A 22,470-nucleotide genomic window follows, 5' to 3' on the forward strand; every position below is an offset into this window, starting at 1 on the left:
CGCCATGCCGTATGCTGCCGAAAACCGGGAGAAGCCGGGTAGAAGGAATCACGCCTTGCCGCCCCGATGAGAACAATGAACACCCGGAACTGGAACCCCGACAGGAAACCCCCCCCGCTAGGCTCTCTCTCTCTCTCTCTTTTTTTTACATACCCGTCGGTGAATGCGCAGCCGCGAGTCGAGAAGAACTCTTGCTCAGGTAACGAACGCCTTTGGGGTCGAGGTGAAGAAGAGAGGAAAGGAAGAGAGGGGTGGCCGTGGAGCGGGCAGCAATGTGCCTGGCCAGGCCGCTAGCGCCTTATAAGCCAGACGCTGCCCCATCCCCGCCCCCTCCGCCTCAGGTGAGCGGCGTGCCTCCTGAAGGGGGAGTGGCCCCTACCTGGGAACGGCACGCCGCGGCGAGTTCTTTGTCCTCGCGGGGCCTCCGCTTCCGCAATGGCCGCCGCGCGTTTATGGCGGCAGCGGCTCTAGTTTTTCAGATGTATTAAATCAACTAGTGCTACTACTATCATTACTATGCAGTGTGATGCAATTCTATCTTCAACTGCCTATGATTTAATCTTAAATACGTGTTGGCTAAGAAATTGCTGTATGGCATTGATTACATCCATACAACGAATGTATTCATATAGCATGCATACTAAAGTCACGTGAAGTACTCGGCTAAGGAATCACTATATGTCATTGATTACAACGAATAGGAAATACGGTTATATAGCAAAAGCAACTAGTGGTAGTTCCAAAATCTCTGCTAGCATTACATAGTATTACGAAATTCTATCTTCTACTGCCTATGAGATAAATACGTGTTGGCTAAGATATTGCTGCATGGCATTGATTACATCCATGCAACCAATATATTCATATAGCATGCATGCTAAAGTCACGTGAAGTACTCGGCTAAGAAATCACTGTATGTCATTGATTACATCCATACAACGAATAGGAAATACGGTTATATAGCAAAAACAACTAGTGGTAGTTCCAAATTCTCTGCTAGCATTACATAGTATTACGAAATTCTATCTTCTACTGGGTATGATAACCTTAAGTACTCGTTGGCTAAGGAATTACATTATGTCACTGATTACGTCGATACAACGAATAGGACATATACCTGCTATATCCATATAGCATGCATGCTACAGACATGATTACATGTATAGCATGTATATTACATGTATAGCATGCATGCTACAGACACCTTAAATACTCGGCTAAGAAATCGCTTTATGTCATTCATTGCATCCAAAGAATGTAATCAATGTAATAGTGAATACTACTACATCGTATATTACCTTGTATTATGGAATACTCTATTCTCTGTTCTTATTACAAAGTATTATGAAAGTCTATCCTACTGGGTATGATCTTGAAATAGTTTTTCAGATGTTTTAAATCAACTAGTGCTACTACTATCATTAGTATGCAGTGTTATGAAATTCTATCTTCAACTGCCTATGAGATAATCTTAAATACGTGTTGGCTAAGAAATTGCTGCATGGCATTGATTACATCCATACAACGAATGTATTCATATAGCATGCATTCTAAAGTCACGTGAAGTACTCGGCTAAGGAATCACTATATGTCATTGATTACAACGAATAGGAAATACGGTTATATAGCAAAAGCAACTAGTGATAGTTCCAAAATCTCTGCTAGCATTAGATAGTATTACGAAATTCTATCTTCTTCTGCCTATGAGATAAATACGTGTTGGCTAAGACATTGCTGCATGGCATTGATTACATCCATGCAACCAATATATTCATATAGCATGCATGCTAAAGTCACGTGAAGTACTCGGCTAAGAAATCACTGTATGTCATTGATTACATCCATACAACGAATAGGAAATACGGTTATATAGCAAAAGCAACTAGTGGTATTTCCAAATTCTCTGCTAGCATTACATAGTATTACGAAATTCTATCTTCTACTGGGTATGATAACCTTAAGTAATCGTTGGCTAAGGAATTACATTATGTCACTGATTACATCGATACAACGAATAGGATATATACCTGCTATATCCATATAGCATGCATGCTACAGACATGATTACATGTATAGCATGTGTATCACATGTATAGCTTGCATGCTACAGACACCTTAAATACTCGGCTAAGAAATCGCTTTATGTCATTCATTGCATCCAAAGAATGTATTCATTGCATCCAAAGAATGTAATCAATGTAGTAGTTAATACTACTACATCGTATATTACATTGTATTATGGAATATGCTATACATGTAATCATGTCTGTAGCATGCATGCTATATGGATATAGCAGGTATATAACCTATTCGTTTTATCAAAGTAATCAGTGACATAATATAATTCCTTAGCCAACGAGTACTTAAGGTTATCATACCAAGTAGAAGATAGAATTTCGTAATACTATGTAATACTAGCTGAGAATTTGGAAATACCACTAGTTGCTTTTGCTATATAACCGTGTTTCCTATTCGTTGCATGGATGTAATCAATGAAATACAGTGATTTCTTAGCCGAGTACTTCACGTGACTTTAGCATGCATGCTATATGAATACATTCGTTGTATGGATGTAATCAATGCCATACAGCAATTTCTTAGCCAACACGTATTTAAGATTATCTCATAGGCAGTTGAAGATAGAATCTCATAACACTGCATAGTAATGATAGTAGTAGCACTAGTTGATTTAATACATCTGAAAAACTATTTCAAGATCATACCCAGTAGGATATGCGCCACAAGAGGCTCAATCCTATATCCTATTCGTTGAATCGACGTAATCAGTGACATAATGTTACTCCATAGCCAACGAGTACTTAAGTTTATCATACCCAGTAGAAGATAGAATTTCGTAATACTATGTAATGCTTGCAGAGAATTTAGAAATACCACTAGTTGTTTTTGCTATATAACCGTATTTCCTATTCGTTGCATGGATGTAATCAATGCCATGCAGCAATGTCTTAGCCAACACGTTTTTATCTCATAGGCAGTTGAAGATAGAATTTCATAATACTATGTAATGCTAGCAGAGATTTTGGAACTACCACTAGTTGCTTTTGCTATATAACCGTATTTCCTATTCGTTGTAATCAATGACATATAGTGATTCCTTAGCCGAGTACTTCACGTGACTTTAGCATGCATGCTATATGAATATATTCGTTGCATGGATGTAATCGATGCCATGCAGCAATTTCTTAGCCAACACGTAATTAAGATTATCTAATAAGCAGTTGAAGATAGAATTTCATAACACTGCATAGGAACAATAGTCAATCTAGTAGTAAAGGTAAATGGTAAAGGTATCCCCTGTGCAAGCACCGAGTCATGTCTGATCCTTGGGGTGACGCCGTCTAGCGTTTTCATGGCAGACTCAATACGGGGTGGTTTGCCAGTGCCTTCCCCAGTCATGACCGTTTACCCACCAGCAAGCTGGTTACTCATTTTACCGACCTTGGAAGGATGGAAGGCTGAGTCAACCTTGAGCCGGCTGCTGGGATTGAACTCCCAGCCTTATTGGCAAAGCTTTCAGACAGCTGCCTTTCCACTCTGCGCCACAAGAGGCTCAATCCTATATCCTATTCGTTGAATCGACGTAATCAGTGACATAATGTTACTCCATAGCCAACGAGTACTTAAGTTTATCATACCCAGTAGAAGATAGAATTTCATAATACTATGTAATGCTAGCAGAGAATTTGGAAATACCACTAGTTGCTTTTGCTATATAACCGTATTTCCTATTCGTTGTATGGATGTAATCAATGACAAACAGGGATTTCTTAGCCGAGTACTTCACGTGACTTTAGCATGCATGCTATATGAATATATTGGTTGCATGGATGTAATCAATGCCATGCAGCAATGTCTTAGCCAACACGTATTTATCTCATAGGCAGAAGAAGATAGAATTTTGTAATACTATGTAATGCTAGCAGAGATTTTGGAAATACCACTAGTTGCTTTTGCTATATAACCGTATTTCCTATTCGTTGTATGGATGTAATCAATGCCATACAGCTATTTCTTAGCCAACACGTATTTAAGATTATCTCACAGGCAGTTGAAGATAGAATTTCATAACACTGCATAGTAATGATAGTTGTAGCACTAGTTGATTTAATACAACTGAATAACTATTTCAGGATCATACCCAGTAGGATAGACTTTCATAATACTTTTTAATAATAACAGAGAATAGAGTATTCCATAATACAATGTAATATACGATGTAGTAGTATTCACTACTATATTGATTACATACTTTGGATGTAATTCACTACTACATTGATTACATTCTTTGGATGCAATGAATACATTCTTTGGATGCAATGAATGACATAAAGCGATTTCTTAGCCGAGTATTTAAGTTGTCTGTAGCATGCATGCTATGCATGTAATCTATATGCTAAACATGTAATCATGTCTGTAGCATGCATGCTATATGGATATAGCAGGTATATATCCTATTCGTTTTATCGATGTAATCAGTGACATACTGTAATTCCTTAGCCAACGAGTACTTAAGGTTCTCATACCTAGTAGAAGATAGAATTTCGTAATACTATGTAATGCTAGCAGTGAATTTGGAAATACCACTAGTTGCTTTTGCTATATAACCGTATTTCCTATTCGTTGTATGGATGTAATCAATGCCATACAGCAATTTCTTAGCCAACACGTATTTAAGATTAAATCATAGGCAGTTGAAGATAGAATTTCATAACACTGCATAGTAATGATACTAGTAGCACTGGTTGATTTAATACATCTGAAAAACTATTTCAAGATCATACCCAGTAGGATAGACTTTCATAATACTTTGTAATAATAACAGAGAATAGAGTATTCCATAATACAATGTAATATACGATGTAGTAGTATTCACTACTACATTGATTATATTCTTTGGATGCAATTAATACATTCTTTGGATGCAATGAATGACATAAAGCGATTTCTTAGCCGAGTATGTAAGTTGTCTGTAGCATGCATGCTATACATGTAATATACATGCTATACATGTAATCATGTCTGTAGCATGAATGCTATATGGATATAGCAGGTATATATCCTATTCGTTGTATCGACGTAATCAGTGACATAATGTAATTCCTTAGCCAACGAGTACTTAAGGTTCTCATACCCAGTAGAAGATAGAATTTCGTAATACTATGTAATACTAGCAGAGAATTTGGAACTACCACTAGTTGCTTTTGCTATATAACCGTATTTCCTATTCGTTGGAATCAATGACATAATGTAATTCCTTAGCCAACGAGTACTTCAGGTTATCATACCCAATAGAAGATAGAATTTCGTAATACTATGTAATGCTAGCAGAGATTTTGGAAATACTACTAGTTGCTTTTGCTATATAACCGTTCCTATTCGTTGATTACATTCTTTGGATGCAATGAATACATTCTTTGGATGCAATGAATGACATATAGTGATTTCTTAGCCGAGTATTTAAGGGGTCTGTAGCATGCATCCTATACATGTAATATGCATGCTATACATGTAATCATGTCTGTAGCATGCATATATATGCATGTATATCCTATTCGTTGTATCGATGTAATCAGTGACATAATGTAATTCCTTAGCCAACGAGTACTTAAGGTTATCATATCAATGAGTAAAGGTTATCATAGAAGATAGAATTTCGTAATACTATGTAATGCTAGCAGAGAATTTGGAAATACCACTAGTTGCTTTTGCTAGATAACCGTATTTCCTATTCGATGTAATCAATGACATACAGTGATTTCTTAGCCGAGTACTTCACGTGACTTTAGCATGTATGCTATATGAATATATTCGTTGCATGGATGTAATCAATTCCATGCAGCAATGTCTTAGCCAAAACTTATTTATCTCATAGGCAGTAGAAGATAGAATTTTGTAATACTATGTAATGCTAGCAGAGATTTTGGAACTACCACTAGTTGCTTTTGCTATATAACCGTATTTCCTATTCGTTGTAATCAATGACATATTGATTCCTTAGCCGAGTACTTCACGTGACTTTAGCATGCATGCTATATGAATACATTCGTTGTATGGATATAATCAATGCCATACAGCAATTTCTTAGCCAACACGTATTCAAGATTAAATCATAAGCAGTTGAAGATAGAATTGCATAACACTGCATAGTAATGATAGTAGTAGCACTAATTGATTTAATACATCTGAAAAACTAGAGCCGCTGCCGCCATAAACGCGCGGCGGCCATTGCGGAAGCGGAGGCCCCGCGAGGACAAAGAACTCGCCGCGGCATGCCGTTCCCAGGTAGGGGCCACTCCACCTTCAGGAGGCACGCCGCTCACCTGAGGCGGAGGGGGCGGGGACGGAGCAGCGGCTGGCTTATAAGGCGCTAGCGGCCTGGCCAGGCACATTGCTGCCCGCTCCACGGCCACCCCTCTCTTCCTTTCCTGTCTTCTTCGCCTCGACCCCAACAACGTTCGTTACCTGAGCAAGAGTTCTTCTCGACTCTCGGCTGCGCATTCACCGACGGGTATTTCAAAAAAAAAAGAGAGAGAGAGAGAGAGAGCCTAGCGGGGGCGGTTTCCCTTCGGGGTTCCAGTTCCGGGTGTTCATTGTTCTCATCGGGGCGGCAAGGCGTGATTACTTCTACCCGGTTTCTACCGGTTTTCGGCAGCATACGGCATGGCGCCCGCGGCTCCAAAAACCACTTCCAGGAGCACTAGCTCGCGGCCGCGCCCGCAGACCGCCCCTGCTTCCCCCTCCAGGGGAGCGGACGGCGGGACACGGGCAGCTCTTCGGCGCGGGGTGGGGTGGCGGGCCTTGGCCGGGGGGGAGCGCTCGGCTGCAAGCCGGGGGTCGCGTCGGTCCGGGACTTGCGCGGCTCTTTCAGCCACAGCCGCAGGAGGAGCAGGGGGCGGGAATTTGTCAGTACGCCGTGGGCGCACGCGTTTACCTGCTCCGCCGCGGGACCCCTCACCCGGATGCAGCAGTTCCTTCTCCGAGGGGAGCGGCCACGAGGCTTCAGTTTTTTCCACCGGCCAGGCTCCCCTCTCAGTGCCTGGGGGTCCCGGGCCACTGCCCTCGAGGGCCTCCCCGGTGAAAAAACGGGGGATAGTGAGGGTATCTAGCCCGGAAGATCCCGCAGTAGGGGGGTCAGGAATAGGTCCGCATTCCGCTGCAACAGCAGGCGGGTCCGCGGGCTGCCCGCAAGGGCTCATGCCGGCTTTCGGTTGGGGTCCTCCGCCATGGGGACCCGCCATGTCCGGGGTACTCACGGCGCTAATCCGCCAGCCCCACCAGGGGCCCCCTGGTGTTTCGGGGGGGGATGGGCCCCTTTCTCTCCTTATGGATTTCCTTCCTGGGGGATCCCAGGGGGGTTGGCAGGGCAAGTGGCTGGGGGGGTTTTACAGGGCTCGTACGCGGAGGTTGGTGGGGGCAGGGCAACCGGTCGTTCAGCCCCCCGGCCGGCCGCCACAAGGTCACCGGCCGCTCGGCCCTCAGCTGCTCAATCGTCGGGCCGTGGGAAGGCGTCAGCATCGTCCGCAGCCAAGGGGCGGAGCTGCCCACCCCTGCTTGCTGCGGGGACCTCCCGGGCCCCCCGTCCATCCTCTCTTCGCACAGAGGAGCTTACATCGTTGGACAGCCCCTCCCAACAGTCTGACCCTGGCGAGCAGCTATCCGAAGAGGAGGGGGGAATCCAGGCCGAGGAGCAGCCAGCCGAAAAAATGGGCGGTGAGACTTCCACCTCCGACGAGGAGGATGGGGTTGGGCATTGGGATCCTGAGTACTGGCTGTGGGGGGAATGTGTCCCGGGGTTCCCATCTTGGCTGTTGCAATGCCGCCAAGAGGCCCGGGCCGGCAGGGCCAAGATCCAGGGCTCAGGGTGCACGCAGGACCCTCCACTGGGGTATAAGGATCGTGATGTTCCTCCTGGCACCCATTTATCTACCAAGCTAAGGGGTGAGGCATTAAGCGGCTGCTATGTGGATTTATTTAAGTTCATTAGGCCCCTTGAGCGGTCTGCACGTACAAGTGTGAAGGGCCCCCACGAGGCGCCAGTTGCATATGACGGCGAACGTTCTTTGCTTGCCTGGACAAGGGGATTCGCTGGATACCTCCGGCTCGTCACGTCAGCTTTCCCCGAGAGGGCCCCGCACTTGGCTGGGCATTTGTCCAATGTGTTGGATGCGAGGATGCTAGGAGGAGAGCCAGCAGCATTGGGATATGATGAAGCGTTTCGGCGACGGGTATCCAGGGGGCCTCCTTAGGGATCTTACGTTCCTTGAGCTCTTTCCAATTTTGGCCGCGGTGGTTATATGGAGCAAGGAGTTCAAGAACCATAGGTTACCTTTTGGTGTGATAACCAGGCGGTTGTCAGGGTTGTCAATCGGCAGTCTTCTCGCTCCGAGCGGGTAATGCGTTTGGTGCGCCGCCTAGTGTTGACCTGCTTAAAGTTTAACATTTCTTTTTCCGCCAAGCATGTTCCAAGGGTGGACAACGATATAGCGGATGCTCTATCCCGACTACACATGCAGCGCTTCAAAATTCTTGCTCCGGAAGCGGACCCGACCCCAGAAGACTTCCCCGGGGACCTCTGGAATCTTGGCGTCGAGTAGTTCAGGACGGGCTACGGGCATCACTGGCGCCATCTACGCGCCGGTCTAACGCTGCGGCAATTTCGGGTTATCAGGCATGCTTACGGGATCAACTGGGAACCACGCCATTCCCGCCATCCGAGGAGTCCATATTACGCTATTTGGCATATCTGCGGGACAATGGGCGTTCCGCCAGGACTCTGAATGTTCAATTGTCTGGTCTTGCGTTCTTTTGCAGGTTGCAGGGATGGTGGGATCCCAGGTCATCCTTCGTGATCCGCAAAGCATTGGAGGGTTGGCGCAGAATAGCGCCAAGGGCCCAGGACGCTCGTCCGCCAATCACTGGGGCATTGTTGGAAAAATTGATTGCGCAATTGCACACAGAGTGTTTTTTCCCCTATGAAGCTTTACTTTTCCGCGCGGCATTCTTGGTTGCATATTTTGGGGCCTTCCGCATCAGCGAGGTGGCCGTGGCTAGTCTATCCTACTGGGTATGATCTCGAAATAGTTTTTCGGATGTATTAAATCAATTAGTGCTACTAGTATCATTACTATGCAGTGTTATGCAATTCTATCTTCAGCTGCTTATGATTTAATCTTGAATACGTGTTGGCTAAGAAATTGCTGTATGGCATTGATTATATCCATACAACGAATGTATTCATATAGCATGCATGCTAAAGTCACGTGAAGTACTCGGCTAAGGAATCAATATGTCATTGATTACAACGAATAGGAAATACGGTTATATAGCAAAAGCAACTAGTGGTAGTTCCAAAATCTCTGCTAGCATTACATAGTATTACAAAATTCTATCTTCTACTGCCTATGAGATAAATACGTTTTGGCTAAGACATTGCTGCATGGAATTGATTACATCCATGCAACGAATATATTCATATAGCATACATGCTAAAGTCACGTGAAGTACTCGGCTAAGAAATCACTGTATGTCATTGATTACATCGAATAGGAAATACGGTTATCTAGCAAAAGCAACTAGTGGTATTTCCAAATTCTCTGCTAGCATTACATAGTATTACGAAATTCTATCTTCTATGATAACCTTTACTCATTGATATGATAACCTTAAGTACTCGTTGGCTAAGGAATTACATTATGTCACTGATTACATCGATACAACGAATAGGATATACATGCATATATATGCATGCTACAGACATGATTACATGTATAGCATGCATATTACATGTATAGGATGCATGCTACAGACCCCTTAAATACTCGGCTAAGAAATCACTATATGTCATTCATTGCATCCAAAGAATGTATTCATTGCATCCAAAGAATGTAATCAACGAATAGGAACGGTTATATAGCAAAAGCAACTAGTAGTATTTCCAAAATCTCTGCTAGCATTACATAGTATTACGAAATTCTATTTCTATTGGGTATGATAACCTGAAGTACTCGTTGGCTAAGGAATTACATTATGTCATTGATTCCAACGAATAGGAAATACGGTTATATAGCAAAAGCAACTAGTGGTAGTTCCAAATTCTCTGCTAGTATTACATAGTATTACGAAATTCTATCTTCTACTGGGTATGAGAACCTTAAGTACTCGTTGGCTAAGGAATTACATTATGTCACTGATTACGTCGATACAACGAATAGGATATATACCTGCTATATCCATATAGCATTCATGCTACAGACATGATTACATGTATAGCATGTATATTACATGTATAGCATGCATGCTACAGACAACTTACATACTCGGCTAAGAAATCGCTTTATGTCATTCATTGCATCCAAAGAATGTATTAATTGCATCCAAAGAATATAATCAATGTAGTAGTGAATACTACTACATCGTATATTACATTGTATTATGGAATACTCTATTCTCTGTTATTATTACAAAGTATTATGAAAGTCTATCCTACTGGGTATGATCTTGAAATAGTTTTTCAGATGTATTAAATCAACCAGTGCTACTAGTATCATTACTATGCAGTGTTATGAAATTCTATCTTCAACTGCCTATGATTTAATCTTAAATACGTGTTGGCTAAGAAATTGCTGTATGGCATTGATTACATCCATACAACGAATAGGAAATACGGTTATATAGCAAAAGCAACTAGTGGTATTTCCAAATTCACTGCTAGCATTACATAGTATTACGAAATTCTATCTTCTACTAGGTATGAGAACCTTAAGTACTCGTTGGCTAAGGAATTACAGTATGTCACTGATTACATCGATAAAACGAATAGGATATATACCTGCTATATCCATATAGCATGCATGCTACAGACATGATTACATGTTTAGCATATAGATTACATGCATAGCATGCATGCTACAGACAACTTAAATACTCGGCTAAGAAATCGCTTTATGTCATTCATTGCATCCAAAGAATGTATTCATTGCATCCAAAGAATGTAATCAATGTAGTAGTGAATTACATCCAAAGTATGTAATCAATATAGTAGTGAATACTACTACATCGTATATTACATTGTATTATGGAATACTCTATTCTCTGTTATTATTAAAAAGTATTATGAAAGTCTATCCTACTGGGTATGATCCTGAAATAGTTATTCAGTTGTATTAAATCAACTAGTGCTACAACTATCATTACTATGCAGTGTTATGAAATTCTATCTTCAACTGCCTGTGAGATAATCTTAAATACGTGTTGGCAAAGAAATAGCTGTATGGCATTGATTACATCCATACAACGAATAGGAAATACGGTTATATAGCAAAAGCAACTAGTGGTATTTCCAAAATCTCTGCTAGCATTACATAGTATTACAAAATTCTATCTTCTTCTGCCTATGAGATAAATACGTGTTGGCTAAGACATTGCTGCATGGCATTGATTACATCCATGCAACCAATATATTCATATAGCATGCATGCTAAAGTCACGTGAAGTACTCGGCTAAGAAATCCCTGTTTGTCATTGATTACATCCATACAACGAATAGGAAATACGGTTATATAGCAAAAGCAACTAGTGGTATTTCCAAATTCTCTGCTAGCATTACATAGTATTATGAAATTCTATCTTCTACTGGGTATGATAAACTTAAGTACTCGTTGGCTATGGAGTAACATTATGTCACTGATTACGTCGATTCAACGAATAGGATATAGGATTGAGCCTCTTGTGGCGCAGAGTGGAAAGGCAGCTGTCTGAAAGCTTTGCCAATAAGGCTGGGAGTTCAATCCCAGCAGCCGGCTCAAGGTTGACTCAGCCTTCCATCCTTCCAAGGTCGGTAAAATGAGTAACCAGCTTGCTGGTGGGTAAACGGTCATGACTGGGGAAGGCACTGGCAAACCACCCCGTATTGAGTCTGCCATGAAAACGCTAGACGGCGTCACCCCAAGGATCAGACATGACTCGGTGCTTGCACAGGGGATACCTTTACCATTTACCTTTACTACTAGATTGACTATTGTTCCTATGCAGTGTTATGAAATTCTATCTTCAACTGCTTATTAGATAATCTTAATTACGTGTTGGCTAAGAAATTGCTGCATGGCATCGATTACATCCATGCAACGAATATATTCATATAGCATGCATGCTAAAGTCACGTGAAGTACTCGGCTAAGGAATCACTATATGTCATTGATTACAACGAATAGGAAATACGGTTATATAGCAAAAGCAACTAGTGGTAGTTCCAAAATCTCTGCTAGCATTACATAGTATTATGAAATTCTATCTTCAACGGCCTATGAGATAAAAACGTGTTGGCTAAGACATTGCTGCATGGCATTGATTACATCCATGCAACGAATAGGAAATACGGTTATATAGCAAAAACAACTAGTGGTATTTCTAAATTCTCTGCAAGCATTACATAGTATTACGAAATTCTATCTTCTACTGGGTATGATAAACTTAAGTACTCGTTGGCTAAGGAATTACATTATGTCACTGATTACATCGGTACAACGAATAGGATATATACCTGCTATATCCAGATAGGATGCATGCTACAGACAACTTAAATACTCAGCTAAGAAATCGCCTTATGTCATTCATTGCATCCAAAGAATGTATTCATCGCATCCAAAGAATGTAATCAATGTAGTAGTGAATACTACTACATCGTATATTACATTGTATTATGGAATACTCTATTCTATGTTCTTATTACAAAGTATTATGAAAGTCTATCCTACTGGGTATGATCTTGAAATAGTTTTTCAGATGTATTAAATCAACTAGTGCTACTACTATCATTACTATGCAGTGTTATGAAATTCTATCTACTACTGCCTATGAGATAAATACGTGTTGGCTAAGAAATTGCTGTATGGCATTTATTACATCCATGCAACCAATATATTCATATAGCATGCATGCTAAAGTCATGTGAAGTACTCGGCTAAGGAATCACTATAAGTCATTGATTACAACGAATAGAAAATACGGTTATATAGCAAAAGCAACTAGTGGTAGTTCCAAAAACTCTGCTAGCATTACATAGTATTACGAAATTCTATCTTCTACGGCCTATGAGATAAATACGTGTTGGCTAAGACAGTGCTGCATGGCATTGATTACATCCATGCAACCAATATATTCATATAGCATGCATGCTAAAGTCACGTGAAGTACTCGGCTAAGAAATCACTGTATGTCTGATTACATCCATACGACGAATAGGAAATACATTTATATAGCAAAAGCAACTAGTGGTATTTCCAAATTCTCTGCTAGCATTTCCTAGTCTTACGAAATTCTATCTTCTACGATAACCTTTACTCGTTGATATGATAACCTTAAGTACTCGTTGGCTAAGGAATTACATTATGTCACTGATTACATCGATACAACGAATAGGATATATATCCAAATAGCATGCATACTACAGACATGATTACATGTATAGCATGTATATTACATGTATAGGATGCATGCTATAGGATGCATCCAAAATATCTGATAGCATTACATAGTATTACGAAATTCTATCTTCTACTGCCTATGAAATAAATACGTGTTGGCTAAGAAATTGCTGTATGGCATTGATTACATCCATACAACGAATGTATTCATATAGCATGCATGCTAAAGTCATGTGAAGTACTCGGCTAAGGAATCACTATAAGTCATTGATTACAACGAATAGAAAATACGGTTATATAGCAAAAGCAACTAGTGGTAGTTCCAAAAACTCTGCTAGCATTACATAGTATTACGAAATTCTATCTTCTACGGCCTATGAGATAAATACGTGTTGGCTAAGACAGTGCTGCATGGCATTGATTACATCCATGCAACCAATATATTCATATAGCATGCATGCTAAAGTCACGTGAAGTACTCGGCTAAGAAATCACTGTATGTCTGATTACATCCATACGACGAATAGGAAATACATTTATATAGCAAAAGCAACTAGTGGTATTTCCAAATTCTCTGCTAGCATTTCCTAGTCTTACGAAATTCTATCTTCTACGATAACCTTTACTCGTTGATATGATAACCTTAAGTACTCGTTGGCTGAATTACATTATGTCACTGATTACATCGATACAACGAATAGGATATATATCCAAATAGCATGCATACTACAGACATGATTACATGTATAGCATGTATATTACATGTATAGGATGCATGCTATAGGATGCATCCAAAATATCTGATAGCATTACATAGTATTACGAAATTCTATCTTCTACTGCCTATGAAATAAATACGTGTTGGCTAAGAAATTGCTGTATGGCATTGATTACATCCATACAACGAATGTATTCATATAGCATGCATGCTAAAGTCACGTGAAGTACTCGGCTAAGAAATCACTGTATGTCATTGATTACATCCATACAACGAATAGGAAATACAAAATAGCAGGAAATAGCAAAAGCAACTAGTGGTATTTCCAAATTCTCTGCTAGTATTACATAACATTACGAAGTTATATCTTCTACTGGGTATGATAACCTTAAGTACTCGTTGGCTAAGGAATTACATTATGTCACTGATTACATCGATACAACAAATAGGATATATACCTGCTATATCCTTATAGCATGCATGCTACAGACATGATTACATGTATAGCATGTATATTACATGTATAGCATGCATGCTACAGACACCTTAAATACTCAGCTAAGAAATCGCCTTATGTCATTCATTGCATCCAAAGAATGTATTCATTGCATCCAAAGAATGTAATCAATGTAGTAGTGAATACTACCACATCGTATATTACATTGTATTATGGAATACTCTATTCTCTGTTATTATTACAAAGTATTATGAAAGTCTATCCTACTGGGTATGATCTTGAAATAGTTTTTCAGATGTATTAAATCAACTAGTGCTACTACTATCATTACTATGCAGTGTTATGAAATTCTATCTTCAACTGCCTATGAGATAATCTTAAATACGTGTTGGCTAAGAAATTGCTGTATGGCATTGATTACATCCATACAACGAATGTATTCATATAGCATGCATGCTAAAGTCACGTGAAGTACTCGGCTAAGAAATCACTGTATTTCATTGATTACATCCATGCAACGAATAGGAAACACGGTTATATAGCAAAAGCAACTAGTGGTATTTCCAAATTCTCAGCTAGTATTACATAGTATTACGAAATTCTATCTTCTACTTGGTATGATAACCTTAAGTACTCGTTGGCTAAGGAATTATATTATGTCACTGATTACATTGATAAAACGAATAGGTTATATACCTGCTATATCCATATAGCAAGCATGCTACAGACATGATTACATGTATAGCATGTATATTACATGTATAGCATGCATGCTACAGACACCTTAAATACTCTGCTAAGAAATCGCTTTATGTCATTCATTGCATCCAAAGAATGTATTCATTGCATCCAAAGAATGTAATCAATGTAGTAGTGAATACTACTACATCGTATATTACATTGTATTATGGAATACTCTATTCTCTGTCATTATTACAAAGTATTATGAAAGTCTATCCTACTGGATATGATCTTGAAAGAGTTTTTCAGATGTATTAAATCAACTAGTGCTACTACTATCATTACTATGCAGTGTTATGAAATTCTATCTTCTACTGCCTATGAGATAAATACGTGTTCGCTAAGACATTGCTGCATGGCATTGATTACATCCATGCAACGAATATATTCATATAGCATGCATGCCAAAGTCACGTGAAGAACTCGGCTAAGAAATCACTGTATGTCATTGATTACATCCATACAACGAATAGGAAATACGGTTATATAGCAAAAGCAACTAGTGGTATTTCCAAATTCTCTGCTAGTATTACATAGCATTACGAAATTCTATCTTCTACTTGGTATGATAACCTTAAGTACTCGTTGGCTAAGGAATTTCATTATGTCACTGATTACATCCATACAACGAATAGGATATATACCTGCTATATCCATATAGCATGCATGCTACAGACCCCTTAAATACTCGGCTAAGTAATCTCTTTATGTCATTCATTGCATCCAAAGAACGTAATCAATGTAGTAGTGAATACTATTATATCGTAATTACATGAATTACATGAAATTCTATCTTCAACTGCCTATGAGATAATCTTAAATATGTGTTGGCTAAGAAATTGCTGTATGGCATTGATTACATCCATACAACGAATGTATTCATATAGCATGCATGCTAAAGTCACGTGAAGTACTCGGCTAAGAAATCACTTTATGTCATTCATTGCATCCAAAGAATGTATTCATTGCATCCAAAGAATGTAATCAATATAGTAGTGAATACTACTACATTGTATATTACATTGTATTATGGAATACTCTATTCTCTGTTATTATTACAAAGTATTATGAAAGTCAATCCTACTGGGTATGATCTGGAAATAGTTTTTCAGATATATTAAATCAACTAGTGCTACTACTATCATTACTATGCAGTGTTATGAAATTCTATCTTCAACTGCCTATGAGATAATCTTAAATACGTGTTGGCTAAGAAATTGCTGTATGGCATTGATTACATCCATACAACGAATGTATTCATATAGCATGCATGCTAAAGTCACGTGAAGTACTCGGCTAAGGAATCACTATATGTCATTGACTACAATGAATAGGAAATACGGTTATATAGCAAAAGCAACTAGTGGTAGTTCCAAAATCTATGCTAGCATTACACAGTATTACGAAATTCTATCTTCTACTGCCTATGAGATAAATACGTGTTGGCTAAGACATTGCTGCATGGCATTGATTACATCCATGCAACCAATATATTCATATAGCATGCATGCCAAAGTCACGTGAAGTACTCGGCTAAGAAATCACTTTATGTCATTGATTACATCCATACACCGAATAGGAAATACGGTTATATAGCAAGGGTTATGATAGGTGGTGTATGAGGCGAAACTCACCTGGCGTTCTCTTCGGCACCACCCCCGGAGGCGATACCCGGAGATTCTCCAAGGGAGGGGCTGCATACGGCCCCACCACCCTGCCCGCATCCAGCTCCTTATGTCATTCATTGCATCCAAAGAATGTATTCATTGCATCCAAAGAATGTAATCAATGTAGTAGTGAATACTACTACATCGTATATTACATTGTATTGTTATGGAATACTCTATTCTCTGTTCTTATTACAAAGTATTATGAAAGTCTATCCTACTGGGTATGATCTTGAAATAGTTTTTCAGATGTATTAAATCAACTAGTGCTACTACTATCATTACTATGCAGTGTTATGAAATTCTATCTACTACTGCCTATGAGATAAATACGTGTTGGCTAAGAAATTGCTGCATGGCATTGATTACATCCATGCAACGAATATATTCATATAGCATGCATGCTAAAGTCACGTGAAGTACTCGGCTAAGAAATCACTGTATGTCATTGATTACATCCATACAACGAATAGGAAATACGGTTATATAGCTAAAGCAACAAGTGGTATTTCCAAATTCTCTGCTAGCATTACATAGTATTACGAAATTCTATCTTCTACTGGGTATGAGAACCTTAAGTACTCGTTGGCTAAGGAATTACATTATGTCACTGATTACATCGATACAACGAATAGGATATATACCTGCTATATCCATTTGCCGTGCAGGGGAATACTTTTCGCCAAATGAACCAACAGACACTTAATGGCATTAAATAGGCCACAACTTTTATTAACGATACAGCGTTGACCAGCATGGGGGAGAATCGAACCAGCCCTCTTGTGGTCCCCTGACCACAAGGCAGCCACACGCAACGTCATCAGGTATGCACGAGGCCCTTCAACACCCCCTTGGGCTCCCCGTGCCCCCAATGCCCTGATGGATGAAAAGGGGAGGTGACCACCTCTTGGGAACCAGTTGAGGCGTGAACCCCTGCCGGGTTCCGGGCCACCCGGAAATGCGGATCTGCCGCCCGAGCTCATCCTCCATGAGTGATGGCCTTTCGGCACTGCTTACCCACAACCTCTTACGGAGGTCCCCCACAAAAGCATGCCAGCACGCAGGCTGGGCTTGCTTGCCAATGGTTCCTCCCCCATGCCCAAAACCCGCCAGTTGTGACAAAGGATGTTAGCAATATAACAAACATAACATGAGCATACAATAACATATAAATTCTTAACATTTTTTATTCATCTTAAATTCCAACAAAGTTGGCACATGTAATTAGAATAATCCACTGTAAATAGGGAGGGAGGGTGGGCAACCTCGTCGGCAGAGAAGCGGGAAAGAGGCAGAAGCCTCCCCGACGCTTCCCTATAAGGCGCGGGCAAAGGAGGCTGCGAAGAGCCGACCTGGCCCCCTCCTTCCCCAGCCGTCCTCTTGCCGTGCTCCCGGTCGCCGCCGCAGGGATCGCTGGGACGTGTAGTCCCCTTCCCTGCCTTTCTTCGGTGAGGGCTTCCCTGCAGCGGCAAACGCGCCTGGGGTAAGTCCCATTCGCCCTTGCCGTGCAGGGGAATACTTTTCGCCAAATGAACCAACAGACACTTAATGGCATTAAATAGGCCACAACTTTTATTAACGATAGAGCGTTGACCAGCATGGGGGAGAATCGAACCAGCCCTCTTGTGGTCCCCTGACCACAAGGCAGCCACACGCAACGTCATCAGGTATGCACGAGGCCCTTCAACACCCCCTTGGGCTCCCCGTGCCCCCAATGCCCTGATGGATGAAAAGGGGAGGTGACCACCTCTTGGGAACCCGTTGAGGCGTGAACCCCTGCCGGGTTCCGGGCCACCCGGAAATGTGGATCTGCCGCCCGAGCTCATCCTCCATGAGTGATGGCCTTTCGGCACCGCTTACCCACAACCTCTTACGGAGGTCCCCCACAAAAGCATGCCAGCACGCAGGCTGGGCTTGCTTGCCAATGGTTCCTCCCCCATGCCCAAAACCCGCCACAGAGCAAGGGGATGGGTTCCTCCAACCCCGCGCTCCCGCCAACGCTCTTACAAACCGGAAAAGCCCAACAAAGTGTGCCTCAAATCATCCAACCAGAAGTCCATCCCCCATTCGGAGAGATGGACTCCATCCGCTCTATATAGAGCCCATGAACGATGACAAATGTCAGGGTGTGTGATGAACACACCACCTTCCGTAACAAGGAATTTGGCCACCATTTTGTTGACTTTTTTTGCGGGCCACGTCAACCTTTTTTGGGGAAACGGCCCCCCTCCAAGTACGCCGCTCTAACAAGGCGGACCACCAGATACGAAGCCCAGGAAAACGACAAGCAAGTTGCTTGAAGTCACGTCTGATGGCATCAGCTAAACCCACTGCTGTCACACTGGTGAGGTCGTTCTCTCCAAGATGTACCACCACAATGTCAGGAACCCCGGTGCGATGAATAGCCGAATCCAGATCCCTTTCCAGGGATGCCCAGCGCATGCCTCGGCGGCCCGCCCAGGAGATACGATAACGACCAACCAGGCCCAGGTCATTGTTCCAACCGGATCTTACTGCATAGCGCGCAGCCCAATGGACGATACTGTGCCCGATAACCAGCACTTTCGGGGTAACCTGGACCAAACCTGCAACATGGAATACGGTATAGAAAACGTTACAGCAACAAATCTGGACGCACATATTTCTTATATGCCACTGAACGCCACCGGCCCACTGCCCTGAGCTCATCCGGAGGCATTCCAGAAGCAGCTGCTTCGGTTGCCGCCCCAATTCGAAATGAGTGGGTGCCGAATTGTTTTGACGGAAGGCCCAGCTGGTGGAGCGTGCTCCTCAAAACAGCCCCAAACTGATACCTTGACAAGCAAGTGCCACTTTCGTGAATCAACAAAGGGCCGTCGATCTTTGGCCTCACAGCTAAAAAGGCCCCCACAATGGTGACCGGGCAGGGAGCGTCACCCCAATCCTTCCTTAACACTATATAGGATCCTCTACCCAGCTGATCAGTTTTTGAACGGCGAAGAGTGATGTGCAGCTCTTCGTCAGTGAGTTGCACATCTCCCCTCGCAACTGCTTGATCGCCTGTGCCTGAACGGGACCCCGATACAAGCTCTGAGCACCGGAAGGCCCCAAAAAAGGCAAGAGTAAATGCTGCCGCAAAAAGGGCAACTTCGTAACCGTCGGAGCATACAGCAGGCAATTGAATCACCATGTTCCTCAAAATGTCTAACGAAATAGGCCGCCTGGGGTCAGCTGTAGCTGGGCTGATCCTCTTCCATCCTGCGATGGCTTTCCGGATCAGAAAGGATGATGAGGGATCCCACCAACCCCTGGTTTTGCAGAAAAAGGATAGCCCCGCCACTTGGATGTTCATGGACCCCGGGGACATTTTGCGGGAACGTAAATGGACGAGGTAGCGCAGCACTAAATCCTCTGTTGGAGGTAAGGCCCTAAGGCCCTCTTCCTGCTCCATGTAATCCATGTAACCCCGAACTGCTGCTGTATAAGCCCAACGTGTTGCCGGAGCGAGGGAATGTTCCACGGCCTCTAGGATCATTCCAGGCCAATCCTCCACAACTCCTCCGGGAAACGGTCTGGACACATGTTCGCCTCTGGCGCCAACTGGCGAAACCTCTGTTCCTGGAACCGAGACAGAGCGTCAGCGATTTCATTAGTGGCGCCCGGGACATGACGGGCCGCAAAGGAGATGTTGCTCCCCAAGCAAACCCTGACTAGTATCCTCACTAAACCCATTACCCGGGGGGATTTGCTCGATTGCCGATTTATAATGCGCACAACCGCTTGATTGTCGCACCAGAATAAAACTTTGCTGTCCTGAAATAAATCTTTCCACACGATAACTGCCGCCACAATTGGAAATAGTTCCAAGAAGGTAAGGTCCCAAAGGATAGGGGACCCCGACCATTCCTGTGGCCACCTCTCTGCGAACCAACGGTTACAAAAGAAAACTCCAAACCCCAGACTACCCGATGCATCGGAATGCACTTGAAAAGATGTTTCCGGGGAGACTGGCGTCTGCCAGATAGATACCCCATTGAAACTTGCTAGGAAGTCATGCCACACACGTAAATCTTCTTTCAGTGACCGTGATAAACGTATATGGTGGTGTGGCGCCTTGATGCCCGCCGTAGCTCTGGCCAGGCGTGCACAGAATGCCCTGCCAGGTGAAACAGCCTTACAGGCAAAGTTTAAGTGTCCCAAAATACTTTGCATTTCTTTTAAGGTACACTTCCTCTTTGACAAAAGCTGCCCTAGCAAAGCCCTAAGCGCCAACACCTTGTCTTCTGGCAATTTGGATAAACCAGCCACCGAATCCAACGTAATACCCAGATAGGTCAAACAGGAAGACGGGCCTTCAGTCTTCTCTGCTGCCAGTGGCACCCCCAATTCCTCGGCCAACATTTGAAACATTAACAACTTATCATGGCATGCAGAGGTTCTCGCCGGGCCAATGAGCAAAAAGTCATCTAAGGAGTGCGTGATATGCGGGCTCCCAGAGCAGTACTTCATAACCCATTCTAAAAAGGTACTGAAGGATTCAAAGGCAAAGCATGCGATGGAGCACCCCATCGGCATGGCCTTGTCCACATACCAAGAATTCCGAAAGTTGCACCCCAGTAAACAAAAATCCTCCGGATGTACCGGCAACAGTCTGAAGGCTGATTGAATATCGCACTTGGCGAGTAACGCCCCAGGGCCGCAATCCTTGACCAATGATATTGCCTGGTCTAAGGATGCATAGGTGACCGAGCTGAGCTCAGGAGCAATCCCGTCATTCACTGACGTCCCTTTCGGATAGGACAAATGGTGTATTAGTCTAAATTGTCCCGGGGCCTTCTTGGGGACTACCCCTAATGGTGACACTCGCAAATTAGGTAGGGGTGGCTTGGGATATGGGCCAGCCATGCGGCCAGCCTGGCACTCTTTCTGGATCTTGTCTGCCACCACTTCAGGCATTTGCATAGCAGACTTCAGATTTGGGCTAGTAGTAGCCTCCCGCTTTCCCTCGTATGGAATGCGAAAACCCACCGCAAATCCAGAAGCCAGGTACTCAGCTGACTCCCGATTTGGATAGTCCTTTAACAGTGCCAACAAGGCGGCAACCTTAACGGGGGAGATAGCCAAGGTGGTAAGTTCCAAAGGGACTTCATTCTGCTTTTTGGGTCCCCGCTGCGCTTGAGTTCGCCGATCCACTCCCCTTCTTGGCGGTGGATCGGCCGGATCAAAAGGGGCGACTCGAACCCTGACGATTGCAGTCGTGTTTTCCATGCCCTCCCCCACAAGCTTCACAGCTGTGTTCAAATCTACAGCGGCGACGTTGGCAGGACCCTTTTTGGAAATCCCAACATAGGCCTTTCACCTCCCTCTTGCCGCTTGACCAGCGCCTCTCAGGCTCATTTCTCTGGACATAGGGGCCCACTTTTACCATCCAAGAGTCCCTTTCCCTTAAATCCCATCTAGCTTGCG

Source organism: Paroedura picta, chromosome 3, assembly GCF_049243985.1.
Source record: "Paroedura picta isolate Pp20150507F chromosome 3, Ppicta_v3.0, whole genome shotgun sequence".
NCBI lineage: Eukaryota > Metazoa > Chordata > Lepidosauria > Squamata > Gekkonidae > Paroedura > Paroedura picta.